The 5,000-nt window shown below is 38.3% G+C and overlaps 1 protein-coding gene and 1 pseudogene across 2 annotated transcripts in view; one reads left to right on the top strand and one right to left on the bottom strand.

Moving 5' to 3' along the window:
- Positions 1-5,000, top strand: part of LOC110069661 (uncharacterized) — an 87,649-nt gene that overhangs the window by 9,717 nt on the left and 72,932 nt on the right. For both annotated transcript variants that reach the window (XM_089284350.1, XM_089284349.1), the window contains exon 3: positions 3,785-3,848. The gene's annotated coding sequence lies outside the window, so the exon portion shown is untranslated. The remainder of the gene's footprint in view (positions 1-3,784; positions 3,849-5,000) is intronic.
- Positions 4,199-5,000, bottom strand: part of LOC149114799 (uncharacterized) — a 3,018-nt pseudogene continuing 2,216 nt past the window's right edge.

Below are 5,000 nucleotides of genomic sequence, written 5' to 3'. Positions count from 1 at the left end.
TAAAAAAATAAAAATTTAAAAGCCTCCATAAAGTTCATACTCAATAACACCGCTACATGTAGCGCTGTTACTGGAAATCAATTTACATGTAAGTGAAACTGTTGAAACAGCTCTGTCAAAATTGTTTCTAGCAGTTAAGGCAGGATAACAACATACATGTAGTACACAGCAAAGGCTAGAGATACATGTACACACATGCTAGTTATTAGTTAGGATTTGGTGAGCTTCTGTGCTGTAGGTATGGTGGAAAATAATGGATTATCAAAAATGAAGGTTCCTGAGACATTTTGACAGCACTGAGAGGAATTAATATATAAATTCACAAAAGAAGGAGAAGTTCTTGCCCTGTCCAGTTCTCTGTAATAAAAATATCATTTACACAGTACATTTATCATATATGGCTTGTGTTTAAAACCGATATGATGCACACTCTGATTGGCCAATTCCAGTGCATCATTTACATTTACATGGTATACCTCGGTAAAATCATAAAACATTGCGTGCGACTAAAATAAAAAATATAAAAAATGAAAAGAAATGCCTAATTCATAACAATTTAAAATACTCAACACTAACACGAATCTAATTCTTTACTTTAAAATTATTCTCCCGTAATGTTCATGGGCCAATTACAGGCATGCTAAAAAGTCCTAACACAAAGTAAAAGGAAATTAAGAAAAGTAATGCTTTTTACCGGAAAATTGTAGCGACTGAAGACAATGATGGAACACTCTGAGAGTGCATTCTATCACCCTGACGAGACAAAATTTAAGGAGAATAGAGAATGCACGAAGTTATATCACAAACGAATTGGTACAGGACAGGACAAAGGAAACTGTACAGCCAGGAAGAAACTGAAACTTTCTTCGACGAGCAAAAAAGTATGCATGCACAACAAAGAAAACAGTCAGTGACATTCGTTTAATAAGTTAGTTAATAGAAATTTAGTGTGAAGAAGAGAGCAGAGAGAGAGAGAGAGAGAGAGAGAGAGAGAGAGAGAGAGAGAGAGAGAGAGAGAGAGAGAGAGAGAGAGAGAGAGAGAGAGAGAGAGAGAGAGAGAGAGAGAGAGAGAGAGAGAGGAGAGAGGAGAGCGCTCTCACCAACTAAATTGTGTATATATGTATGTAAAAGTTATTTTTATTACCGAGAAATGGTCAGGGCAAGAACTTTATTACACTGTTCAATTTACCGAGTAAAGCTCTTCGCGTTTTTTTCTTTTTAATTAGTACCATCTCACTTTTTAGGAACATTTCCATATTAAGTGTAAATACCACATTGGGGAATAACCAGCTCTTATTACGAAAATAGGGTTCATGTACTCCCAACCAAAAGCAATGGCACAAATAAAATGAAATAGCAAATCAAAATCAAAGCAGAGCTTTATTTGCAGACAGGACTGCCATGCATAATCGTCTACTCGACATTTTGGACTATATAAGCATTTCACCAAACCGAACTAATTGGACAGACAATAAAATAAAACGAGGAAATCTACATTATAAACCCAAGATGCATATCACTACATCTGAGTATCTACAGCAAATCCCTTCTCAATGAAAGGTGACCGAATAAAAGAGAGGATAAAGAAAATTCGATTAAGTTTGCAGTGTTAAAGTTTAATAATTATTCACGCTTAAATTTGAATATTACTGAGAGTCTGTATTTTTGCCGACGGCTTAATTTAGCTTTGCAGTCATTTTATTGGCGGTAGCTTTACCAGTCTTCAACCAAATTAACCTCGGAATTCACCCAAGCATTTCGCCAAACCGAATAAATTGAACTAACAAAACGAGGAAATCTCCATACTTTGTAATCACAATATGCAAATATTCACATAGGAACAAAAGTAAATTTAGCAAATCCTGTTCGCTTCGGCTTAAAATGGTTTGTAGACCTTCCTTGGTTTTCAACAACGGAAGAAGAAATTTTAGCAGTCTACGAGGCGGCTGTGCCAACTAACTCAGAGAAAACTTCAAAACTCGCCCGGCCGTGTTTACAAATACGGTTTTGGTTAAGCTTATTTTTAGACGTGGGGTTATAAGCATACAGTACATGTAAGTTGACGACTAAAATCGACAGAAACCTTAATTTGTTTACAACTTACAGCAACCTCCAAAGCGACCACGTGTTATTGTTTAAAGACGAGCGAAATTAAAACGATGCAATTTTTAAAGTCTCTTACAGCGAGGCTTCAAATAAGGAAGACTTTTAAAGGATTCCAATTGAAAATAAGCTTATATCGCCGAGGGAACTTGTTAATTTTCATAGCAAACGCCACAACAAAACTCACTTACCGCAAGTTGGCAATTCAGTTCGGCCAGTGTAAATCTTCCAGGCAGAAACTTGCAGCAAAAGTTGTGAAGACTGAACTGAAGTAATATTTTCGATAGATCAACAAATCAACCACTTCTTTCTGCTGCGTTTACTGTTTTCTAATTTCTCTAAAACACTCGGGCACATTTCATTTCTCTTGTTCATCACCTGACCAAATCATGTGACTTTTGAATTTTCTTGCACGGCTCCACAGCATCACGTTCGCGCGAATTTTGAACTTGGCTATAGGGAGTTCTGCAGTCTTCTGAATCAATTTGTCGGGTACTTTGGCCTCCTTTCAATAGCCCTCGTTAGCTTTGGTTCACGGTATTGTTCGGTATTATTTCACCTACTTTCTCTAGCCCTTGACTCGCTATAATTCACGGCATTGTTCAGTACTGTTTCGCCTCCTTCCCCAGCGCTGGCCCGCTCAGTCCTTTTCGCGATCTTCTTCGCTACTTCTTTGCCTGTTAATTCTTGCTTTCTGTTTTTTGCTTCAGTGCAACCCTGTCTTAAAAACATTAGATCAACCTCCGCTATCGTTTTTCTTTAAAGATCCCGCCAAGAAAAATGGCATTCTTCCGCTACAAACCGAGGATGCATGTCTCTGTCAACCTATTGGCTGGAGTATGGACGCCATCTTGCGCGACTCCGTCGTCGTCGTCGTCGCGGTCGTGCGTACGCGCCCATGAGCAATACCGCTAGCCATGATAAGCATGAGCAAAATCCTTCATGGGTTTCCTTTTCTTCCCTATATGGGTATGGGACTCCGCTTGGCGGCCCTTCGGGCCGCCGGAGCTCCGCCATAATAGCCAAACTCTCACATGTAAACAAAAACAAAGCTGTGGCTGATTAGGGCCCTTTAAGGAACAGACTGTAACGAGAATTGAAGTTCATGCGTAAGCCTTTAATTCACATCATTAGTAATAGATAATCTAAACATTGCAATAAAATTTTTAAAACGCTGTAAAAATCAGCCCTCTTCTGTTAAGTACGTAAAGACCAGGCAACTTGCATTCAACCACTTTTAAGGTAAAATTTTTGGGGAGCCTGGTCCCTTAGGGTCTGACAGCCAAGGGAGACCGTGTTGTTAGGGACCGTTGTTAGGATAAATATGACACACAGCATAGGGACTGGTTGCGAAATTGGCATAAGTCTTGGAAGGATCACGCGAACGGTTTTTTTTTTTTTCCGGGAATTATTCAGTCGTCGAGAAGACGATTCGAGAGCCAGTCGATAATAATATATAACTGTGAAGGTAAGCAAAAATTCTAGAAGCTGAAAGTTAAAAATATGATTGCAAGTGCTACAGACAGAGAACACATGTTAGCTGAAATTTAAAGGGGGTTGCTTTCATCAGTGCGAAGCTTGATGATTTCCGTTTCAGTCATTGATCGACATTGGCTTTAAAATAGTGTTAATGTACAGTTATTTATGAATGTTGCCAACGTTTAAGCAACTCTCATTGCAGATCTGTCAAGCCACTCAAACCTAACGTCTGTGAGCTTCAGGAAATCGTCCATCTTGGATAATTGGTTAGTTCATTTTGCTTCTTAGGTTTTCATTCGTTAAGAATGTTATTGCTTTCAGCGGCATGTTCCAAACTCCGAAACAACCAAACGAAGCGACTGAAACGAGCGATAACCACCAAAACGATCAATAGAAAACCGCCGAAACGGGCGAAACGAGCGAAACGAAACGAAATCAACGAAACAAGCGAAACTGATTACCATATTCGAGAGCTAACCGTTAACAGGCTAACCTGATCATTATTCAGGCTTAAATTGATAAACCTGAGCGCACTGTAGGCTAACTGGCGTGAAAATCTACGGGTTGGTTCGCAGTCTTCTTGCACTTTTATTAGAATATATATATATATATATATATATATATATAGGCAAAATAATATGGTTTTCCGAACGGTGACTTCCAGTAGAAGGATCAAAAGATACCGTGCTTCAATGTGAATTTTAGTTAAGTGTAAGATGAGGCGTCATGAAGCAAACTTCTAACTATTCCGGCTTTTAATGTGACGTTTCGGCCTTCGGCCTTCTTCAGATTGGAACAATATTTACAAGTTAAAAAATAAAACGTTAAAAATCTAGTAAGTTTACAGATTGCATGTATATATATAAGGTCAGAAAAATGTAAATATAATTACATAATGCTATAACACCTGAAATAATAGATTACATAACAAGCTAATGTCAACTTACAAGAACGCGCTGGGTGATAAGATTACAACAATGTATCTGCGAGCGCCTTAATTACTAAGTGTATAATAGTCAGTCTAATTCTGTATTGTAACAAGCTAATGGCAACTTACAAGAACGCGCAAGTGATGAGATTACAACAATGTATCTGCGAGCGCCTCAATTACTAAGTGTATAAGTGTATAATAGTCAGTCTAATTATGTATTGTAACGGACGCGATTTTTGGATCTAAATTCCCGTCTTTTATTAAGATCATGAGGGCTGAGTGTAAATAGCTGGGAGGTCCAATAGGCCTCTCTGGTCAATAACAACTTATCAATATACGCAGCAACCCCTGGCTAGTAATTTGTTCGATGACGATAAGATTAATTTCGGAAATTTCGTGCCTAGTACAATTAAAATGGACTGCAAGCTCACACGTCTTTTTGTTGGTGAGCATGGATGATTTGTGATTGCGAAAACGTACTTTAAAT

This window comes from Orbicella faveolata, unplaced genomic scaffold, assembly GCF_042242905.1.
Source record: "Orbicella faveolata isolate gen_17 unplaced genomic scaffold, um_ofav_v1 contig_13, whole genome shotgun sequence".
NCBI lineage: Eukaryota > Metazoa > Cnidaria > Anthozoa > Scleractinia > Merulinidae > Orbicella > Orbicella faveolata.
This window is presented reverse-complemented; position numbering and strand designations above follow the sequence as displayed.